We start from the raw sequence: 10,361 nt of genomic DNA on the forward strand, positions 1-10,361 counted from the left end.
TAGTTGTAGTAGTTGTAGTATAGTTGTAGTAGTAGTAGTTGTAGTTGTAGTAGTAGTAGTAATAGTAGTAGTAGTTGTAGTTGTAGTTGTAGTATAGTAGTAGTTGTAGTAGTATAGTAGTAGTAGTAGTAGTAGTAGTAGTAGTAGCAGCAGTAGTAGTAGTAGTAGTAGTAGTAGTAGTAGTAGTAGTAGTAGTAGCAGTAGTATTTGTAGTAAAATGATTGTTTGAGCCGTATATTATATATATAAATAATATCCATACAATATAAGATAATATATTATAGCTTTTTATTAAATCTGAACTCATTAATTTCCTTTCAAATCGACATCTTTTTACCTTTCTGCGGAATTTCAAAATAAAAGCTTATCTTAAAGGGTGAGCGCTGTAGTTTGACAAAATAAAAAGGTGAAATAATCATAATCCGTGTTGGAGTTAACGGGTTTATGGCAATAGATGTGCGGTGGATTTGGGTTTTTTGAGCCGTTTTAATATATTTATTTCTGTCTTTCTTTCAATCATTTTATTTTAAGTTCATACAAGTAACAAATTACCTCAAACTAGAGAAGAAAAATAAATAAAAATGCCAGACAGAAAACACAATGATATTTGTCTAAAGCGTTCCCTCCAGCGCCGCTTCACCCAAACCGGGAACATACGAGTCCAGCATTGAAAACGTTGAATAATCCGGTAAACTATTAAAAAATATTAAAAAATATTCACTCAAATGTAGATTTCCACGACTTTCCTGTTCATCTAAAACATAAAATATATATATATATATATATATATATATATATATATATATATATATATTCTTTGTACAATCCCCAGATGTGTGAAATATGTTTTTTTTTATCTGCGAAAGAGAAGAAGAAGAAGAAGAAGAAGAAGAAGAAGAAGGAGTCACTGATTACGCAACACGACGCGGCGGATGTATAAATGCATGAAGGAGACTACAAGCTGTGGAGAAAGTAGGCCAGTGTGGGTAAAGGTCTCTCTCTCTCTCTCTCTCTCTCTCTCTCTCTCTCTGGCTGGCCATCGTCTCGCTGTCCACACACGCACACACACACACACACACACAAACATGCAGAGTTTTTCTATGGCGAGCACTTTCTTTTTAAAAAATAAATATTTTTTATCGATTGGCCGCTGGGGAGCGGCGAGGTGCTCACCGATTGGCCGATGGATTAAACAAACAAACAAACAATTAAACCAAACAAAAGAAGACCCTCGTCTTAGAGGTCGTAGAGGCTAAAAGAGGGAGATTCCTTTAGTGCAGCTGAGATATCACACACACACACACACACATACACACACTCACACACACACACACACACACACTCACACACACACACTCACACACACACACACTCACACACAGACACACACTCACACACACACACACACACTCACACACACACACACTCACACACAGACACACTCTCACACACACACACACTCACACACACACACACTCACACACAGACACACACTCACACACACACACACACTCTCTCACACACACACACTCACACACACACACACTCACACACACACACACTCACACACAGACACACTCTCACACACACACACACACTCACACACAGACACACACTCACACACAGACACACACACACACACTCACACACACACACTCACACACACACACACTCACACACAGACACATACTCACACACACACACACTCACACACTTTCTCACACACACACACACTCACACACACACACTCACACACACACACACTCACACACAGACACACTCTCACACACACTCACACACAGACACACACTCACACACAGACACACACACACACACACACTCACACACACACACACTCACACACACACACACTCACACACAGACACACACTCACACACACACACACACTCACACACTCTCTCACACACACACACACTCACACACACACACACTCACACACAGACACACACTCACACACAGACACACACACACACACACACACACGCTGCTTCTCATGAAAAGTGTGTCAGCAGCTGACAGAATAGACACTCTGTCGGTGCAGCTTGAAACCTCTCATCCCATCTCGTCTCCTCCTCCTCCTCCTTTCCTCCTCTTCTCCTCCTCCTCATCTTCTCTCCTCTTCTCTCCTCTCCTCCTCCTCGCATCCTCCTCTCCTCCTCTCATCCTCCTCTCCTCCTCTTCCTCTCCTCCTCTCCTCCTCCTCTCATCCTCCTCTCCTCCTCCTCTCCTCTCCTCCTCCTCTCCTCCTCTCATCCTCCTCTCCTCCTCTTCCTCTCCTCCTCTCCTCCTCCTCTCCTCCTCTCCTCCTCCTCTCATCCTCCTCTCCTCCTCTCCTCCTCTCATCCTCCTCTCCTCCTCTTCCTCTCCTCCTCTCCTCCTCTCCTCCTCTCCTCCTCCTCTCATCCTCCTCTCCTCCTCTCGTCCCCTCATCCTCCTCTCATCCTCCTCTCCTCCTCTTCCTCTCCTCCTCTCCTCCTCCAGGTGTGGATATAAAACCAAACCAGGAGGAGTCGGTCATCTTTGTGTGTGTCTCAATAATTCAGCCGGTCGTCAGGACCTCACTGTGTGTGTGTGTGTGTGTGTGTGTGTGTGTGTGTGTGTGTGTGTGTGTGTGCGAGTGTGTGTCTGTGTGTGAGTGTGTGTGTGTGAGAGAGTGTGTGAGAGTGTGTCTGTGTGTGAGTGTGTGTGTGTTCTCATGTTCCCGTGCAGCTCTCAGGTCTCACACACACACACACACACACACACACACACACACACACACACACAGACAATTCGTTCAGTGAGATAAATAAACTGCGTGAAGCTTAAGGCCCGTTGTGTTGCTGCAGGAGGATCTGTGTGCGCTTTGTGTGTCGTTGTGTTGCTTAATCCCCTCCGAGGGTCTGATGTGTGACAAAAGACATGTAACACACAAGTTATTAGAGACAATAAACACGGACAAAAGAGTCAACAAACACACAAAAGACACAACGCATGTAACACATCTCATTAGAGTCAACAAACAGGTTGTTTAAAGACTAAAAGCTCCCTGTATATGCATTCTTTAAATAATTACGTCCCAATTTACTCACTTTTAAATGATGAAAGTGCAGTTTTTACACTTTATTCTAATTTATACATCACAATAATTTTTTACGTTACTACAGTAAATAAGATAATTAATATAAAACAATGTATTCATGTATTTATTGAACACAGAGTCAAAACCAGAGCCACTCCCTACGTTCTTACCCTTTCACAATAAAAGCCCTGGACAATATTCACAAGGCTTTGAATCCATCCTGATAAACAAAGTCATTAAAGTGAGCTTGACGTCTACCAGCGGCAACAATAAAGACACATTAATGCATCAATAAATCTAATTAAATAATATAGTATATATATATATATATATATATATATATATATATATATGTGACGGTTGACTGTCACTTTAAAAATCAGCGGCAGCAAAACATCAAAAGCTGATTAATCGTCATCTGTACAAACAACTTGTGTGTGTGTGCATGTGTGTGTGTGTGTGTGTGCATGTGTGTGTGTGTGTGTGTGTATGTGTGTGTGTGCATATGTGTGTGTGTGTGTGTGTGTGTGTGTGTGTGTGTGTGTGTACATCTGCAGTCATTTCAAATTCTCCAGCTATGATGTGTGCGCCGTGTTAATTGACAGCAAATGCAAACGCATCCCAGCTGCAGCCGAAGCAAACAGACGGACACGAGTGCACGAGAGGCGAGATAATCCATGTACAAGTTTCACAAGCAAATGAAATATTAACTATCACAAAGAAAAAGAAAAAAACATTTCCTCAGTCGACGTGATCCTGAGCTGAGGATGTGAAACCAGCATCGTGAGTCTCTTTGGACCGAAGAAGGGAGATGAATCAAGATGAATCATGACATCATCGCCTTTAAAGAGAGACCAGAGGTTACAACAGAGGTTACAACCTGATGTCAGCTGACAGCTGAAGAGCTCCATCCTCGAAGGACACATGCTTCATGTGTTAAAGCTGCATTCTCTCTACTGACCACCAGGGGGCGACTCCTCTGGTTGTATAGAAGTCTATGCTTCATGTGTTAAAGCTGCATTCTCTCTCCTGACCACCAGGGGGCGACTCCTCTGGTTGTATAGAAGTCTATGCTTCATGTGTTAAAGCTGCATTCTCTCTCCTGACCAACAGGGGGCGACTCCTCTGGTTGTATAGAAGTATATGCTTCATGTGGTAAAGCTGCATTCTCTCTCCTGACCACCAGGGGGCGACTCCTCTGGTTGTATAGAAGTCTATGCTTCATGTGTTAAAGCTGCATTCTCTCTCCTGACCATCAGGGGGCGACTCCTCTGGTTGTATAGAAGTCTATGCTTCATGTGTTAAAGCTGCATTCTCTCTACTGACCACCAGGGGGCGACTCCTCTGGTTGTATAGAAGTCTATGCTTCATTCTACGTTTCAGACCTGGTGCGACAGTGATTACTGTCCCCAAGGAAACACATCTTCCAAGGACTGTTGGTGCTCGTTTCAGCCCTCCACGCTACTGCTGTCCAATTGTAGTGTGTTAAATTTTTATATAAATGTACCTCACACACACACACACACACACACACACACACACTCACACACACACACACTCACACACTCACACACACACATAGATTCCCCAGAAGGCCTACAAGTAATAAATTAATTGAATGTTTAGCGCAGAAAATCAACTCACACCTCACGCATGTTCTCCGTACGCCTGTCCACCCTGATGACAGTGTGTGTGTGTGTGTGTGTGTGTGTGTGTGTGTGTGTGTGTGTGAGCATGGACGCTCGCTCCTACGCAGCACACCCCGATGGCCATCTGAAGTGGCGGTGGCACAGATGGTACGTAGGTCGGTCTTTCCCCCGCGCACGCTCTCACACACACAAACACACACACACACACACCACGTGCACACTCTCTTACACGTGTGCACGTGCACAGAATGAGTCCCACCGTCACCAGTGACCGCGAAGGCGCCCTGGACAAAGTGTGTGCTCGAGCCGTCAGCCGTCGGCGCTGCTTCTCTCTTCAATTCTTCACTTCACAGCTTTTCATTGTGTCTAAAAATATAATCTTTGAAGTATCGAACGCAGTTTAAAATTATCCAACGCCGACAAACACACGCAGATGTGACAAAACTGTTTGTGCAAACAAGGCCGTCTCCTTAAGGAAGAATTCCTATTATTATTATTAAGAATATTTTACAGATTTTTTGATTTTTTTTGTACTTATTATAGTATTTATTTTCTTTTTTTTACTGCTGGGGTCGGCAAGCTTTTTGTAATGAAGGGACATTTTCTTGTTCATCGGTGTGTCGTATCAACGTTCATTTTATTATTACATATAAAAATGTAACTCTCCGACAGATCTGTAGTTTTATTATCTATAAGCGACGTGCTTGGCAATTCATAAAACATTTTCCTCCCGTAATGAAGACATTGCTCACGAAAACGTTGCCATCTGAGTTGAAACCATTAATCCAACAATCTTGCAATAACAACTTAATAGCCCGGCCAATCAGAGGCAGAGGGGAGCGGGTTCTTTTTCGTATGTGGCATAAAATGTATAAAACTTTCATAAATATCAACTTCCAACAGCTGTGAAAGAGTTTATTTTGCATGCTCTGGTCATGTGACTTTGTAAACAACCAATCAGAGATCTAGCAACGTTAGCTAGTAACGTTAGCTAGCACCGCTAACGGAGAACAAGCCGAGGTTCACTTCAGTTACATTGTGATGCGTTCAGGCTCCGCTCAGTGAAAAGGAGTACCGGCTGAAGGTAAATTATAACTTTCTCATGATGCGTTCAGGTGTAATCTAGTAAAATGTAGTGTTGGTCAACTTGAATAAATCCAGATGTTTAAAATAGATATGAGAGATGAATTATGAGCTGTTTACATTAATACATCTTTATAACTACTTTATCATTTAAATGTAAAGAAATACTATAAATGACAATAACAAAGTAAAAGTATAACATTTATACTTTAGTTTACTGACTGATGAGTATAATATTCTGGCTCTTTGAAGACCAGCTGCTATATTCTGTGTCTGTAAATATGGATCATTAATGAAAGTCAATTAGCATCAGTGTCTAAAATTTTATTCGCTCCCTTTTCTTTTTGTTGTTGTGCTGAATCCCAGTCGTGACTTTTATGTTGTTTATCGTCCACATTGTTAACGCGTCCTTAATTTCTGCTTCCTGCAACTATTAAACATCAAAGAAAAGCTCTGGGAACCAAAACAGTCAGTTGGCGGCAGCTCAGAGCCTCGACGATGACCTTTGACCTCTGACCGCACTCTGGCTTTCCTGCATAAATGATAAACTCGGTGTGGGGGGGGGGGGGGGGGGGGGGGCGATCACATGGATTATGACTGTAAAATCTCTGGAAATGCATTGAAGAAAGATGTTGTTGTTGTTGTTTTTTTGTTGTTGCTTTTTTATATCAGCGGAGACGGAGCAGCAGGGCCGCGGCCGTGCGTCGGAGTCTCCCCGGCCGGGGCCCCTCTCTCGACGGCAACACGTCATGGAACATTCCCGGAACCAGCCAGCGCACCACCCACCATCTCTCACTCTCTCTCTCTCTCTCTCACAGAGGAAGCGAACGATGAGCAGAGGAGATAAAGTCACTCCCTTCTGCCTTTTAAAACGGTGTTGTTTGTCCTTCTTCATATTAGGGGACGTACTTGACGACAACACACACACGCACGCGCACGCGCAACAAGCCTTCTGTTTGAATACCTCTCGTGTCATGTCACACTGGTCGCTCTGGAACAAGGAAATACCAGAGGTCACAGCTTCCACTCACTTTGCAACGCTGGTTATTAGAGTGATATTACAGAGTGAACTTATGTGAGCCCCCCCCCACCCCACCCCCCCACCCCAGATGCGGACGCAGCTGCAACACATGCAGAAAAAAAAGGACACAAAATCCACCTTCCAGACGCACAATCACACCTCTCCGAGCCTCCACTTTCACGGCTACAAATTCCACGAACACCCCCACACACACACACACACACACACACACACACACACACACCAGTTATAGCTCCCTCCCTCCCGGTCTCCCTGGTCTCTCTCCCCGCCGGCCCTTCACGCAACCAGCCCGGCGGTGCAGGCTACTGCAAATTCCTCAGGATATTACGCAACCAGGGTGATCTGCATGCAACGCGCTGCGTGCCCGGGGTATTCCCCCTGCACGGCCCGGCCCTTATAAGCGAAACAAAAACAGATCCAAGTGCCGTGAAAACAGACCATAATGTCCGTCACGCAGCATCGCGCTGTCACTGTGATCTATGTGCGTGAGGACATGTATTAAGGTTTCGTTCCCCCCCCCCCCCCCCCACGCGCACTTACCTTCCGTCTGCGCTCCGGTCCGCGCGTCTCCGGGCGAAAATGACAACAAGCAACCCCGGTGACAGGGGGATCCGAGTCCGGTTCGGTTGCTTGACACCTCGCTTGGTTGTCCCGTCGGGCAACAAAACTGCCGAGGAGAGACGGGGTTGTTTAGAAAATCCACAAGAGTCGCGAGTCGCCGGAGCAAAAGTTGCGCGTAAAAATGGAAGGAATCCTCTCCGACCGGATTTCTGCTGCCGGGGAGCTCCGCTGCTGCAGTCAGACAGGCACTGAGTGTGTGTGTGTGTGTGTGTCTGACTGGTGTTGTCAGTGTGTGCGCGCGTGTGTGTGTATGCGTGCGCGTGTCGTGAGGGTGAAATCAGGAGACACACGCGCACACACACACAGTCGTACGCACACGGGGGGTTATTCCAAACGCCACTTCCCAGAATAGCAGCAGAGAGGAGAGAGAGAGAGAGAGAGAGAGAGAGAGAGAGAGAGAGAGAGAGAGGGATGGAGCGTCAGAGAGAGAGAGAGGGCGTGTGTCTGTGCGTGTGTCTGTGTGTGTGTGTGTGAGTGTGTGTGTGTGTGTGGCGTGTGTGTATGTATATGTGTGTGCTCGCGTGACGTCGTCGGATCCCCCAGCGCGCAACCAGGGCAGACGGAGGGGAGGGAAGGAGGAGCAGTGGCCGAAGAGGAGGCTCCGTCTGCCGGCAAAGAGAGAGAGCAGGATTCCCCGGTCACCTCTGGAGAGACTGTCTGTCTGTCTGCCTGTCTGTCTGCCCCATTGCTGCCTGCCTGTCTGTCTGTGCATTCAGCTATAGTCTGGAATAGAATACACAGGTATAGTTTGCAGTACATTATCATATCAATATATTAAATATACTTGTAGTCTCTCTCTCTCTCTCTCTCTCTCTATATATATATATATATATATATATATATATATATATATATATATATATGTATATACATACATAAATACATATATATATATATATATATATATATGTATATGTATATATATACATATATATATGGGTATATATATACACATTTTAGTGTATGCAGGTAAATATATATATATATATATATATATATATATATATATATATATGTATATATATTATTATTATGACCATGAGAGAGATTTGTAGAAATATCTCTATTAAAATACAATGTATAGTACTTGTAGTACTATACATATAATAGTCATAATCATTATTGTTATTGTTGTTGTTTTAACAATAACAAGATTTACAAACAATTCACCATCATCATACTTATGATAATTACAACATTTTCAATTTCAAGTTATCGTGGATTTATTAGTCGGGACAAAAGGCAAAAAATGTGCTGTTGTGCCCCCAATAATTGATCAATATGCACATTACTAATCAATGAAGGGGTGACAGTGACTTCCTGAATCTCAACAAGAAATATTCTTTTGTACATATTAAACTAACACAATAAAATTATATTAATTAGTGATATTATGAGGTTGATTTTATTTATTTATTTTATTTTGAAAGAGATGAGAGTGGAATCCAGTTTCTCATCTAATTCTCAAGATAAAATTAAATGACCGTAGTTCTCAAAGTATTGAACTGTTCCTTTAAGGCCAAGAAGAGACAGTTAACCTCAGAGCCCCAATGTGTAAACATGTATTTATGTAAAGGAAAACAATAACAACGATAACGACAAGCGAGCAGCCTGAAATGTGTTTCAATGATGCGGGAAGTTTGGGAAAATGTGTTTGTACACAAGGTGGTGTTGTTGTCTAAACGTAATGTTTGTTTTGTTGTCTAAATGTAATGTTTGTTTTGTTGTCTAAATGTAATGTTTGTGTTGTTGTCTAAACGTAATGTTTGTTTTGTTGTCTAAATGTAATGTTTGTTTTGTTGTCTAAATGTAATGTTTGTTTTGCTATGTAATGTTTGTTTTGTTGTCTAAACGTAATGTTTGTTTTGTTGTCTCAATGTAATGTTTGTTTTGCTGTCTAAATGTAATGTTTGTTTTGCTATGTAATGTTTGTTTTGTTGTCTAAACTTGATGTTTGTTTTGTTGTCTAAATGTAATGTTTGTTTTGTTGTCTAAACTTAATGTTTGTTTTGTTGTCTAAACCTAACTGTTGTTGTTGTCAAAACCTAACTGTTGGTGTTATTGTCTAAACCTAACTGTTGGTGTTGTTGTCTAAACCTAACTGTTGGTGTTGTTGTCTAAACCTAACTGTTGGTGTTGTTGTCTAAACCTAACTGTTGGTTTTGTTGTCTAAACCTAACTGTTGGTTTTGTCTAAACCTAACTGTTGTTGTTGTCTAAACCTAACTGTTGGTGTTGTTGTCTAAACCTAACTGTTGGTGTTGTTGTCTAAACCTAACTGTTGTTGTTGTCTAAACCTAACTGTTGGTGTTGTTGTCTAAACCTAACTGTTGGTGTTGTTGTCTAAACCTAACTGTTGTTGTTGTCTAAACCTAACTGTTGTTGTTGTCAAAACCTAACTGTTGGTGTTATTGTCTAAACCTAACTGTTGTTGTTGTCTAAACCTAACTGTTGGTTTTGTTGTCTAAACCTAACTGTTGGTGTTGTTGTCTAAACCTAACTGTTGGTGTTGTTGTCTAAACCTAACTGTTGGTTTTGTTGTCTAAACCTAACTGTTGGTTTTGTTGTCTAAACCTAACTGTTGGTTTTGTTGTCTAAACCTAACTGTTGGTTTTGTCTAAACCTAACTGTTGTTGTTGTCAAAACCTAACTGTTGGTGTTATTGTCTAAACCTAACTGTTGTTGTTGTCTAAACCTAACTGTTGGTTTTGTTGTCTAAACCTAACTGTTGGTGTTGTTGTCTAAACCTAACTGTTGGTGTTGTTGTCTAAACCTAACTGTTGTTGTTGTCAAAACCTAACTGTTGGTGTTATTGTCTAAACCTAACTGTTGGTGTTGTTGTCTAAACCTAACTGTTGGTGTTGTTGTCTAAACCTAACTGTTGG

General features: G+C 42.4%; 1 protein-coding gene across 5 annotated transcripts in view; it reads right to left on the reverse strand.

The window, feature by feature from the left end:
- hivep2a (HIVEP zinc finger 2a) overlaps positions 1–7,851 on the reverse strand; it is a 92,873-nt gene extending 85,022 nt beyond the window's left edge. For 4 of the 5 annotated variants that reach the window (XM_034528213.1, XM_034528214.1, XM_034528207.1 and 1 more), the window contains exon 1: positions 7,397–7,851. The gene's annotated coding sequence lies outside the window, so the exon portion shown is untranslated. The remainder of the gene's footprint in view (positions 1–7,396) is intronic. The other variant, XM_034528208.1, reaches the window with a different exon arrangement.
- Between the last annotated feature and the right edge of the window lie 2,510 nt (positions 7,852–10,361).

Source organism: Cyclopterus lumpus, chromosome 24 (genome assembly GCF_009769545.1).
Source record: "Cyclopterus lumpus isolate fCycLum1 chromosome 24, fCycLum1.pri, whole genome shotgun sequence".
Lineage (NCBI taxonomy): Eukaryota > Metazoa > Chordata > Actinopteri > Perciformes > Cyclopteridae > Cyclopterus > Cyclopterus lumpus.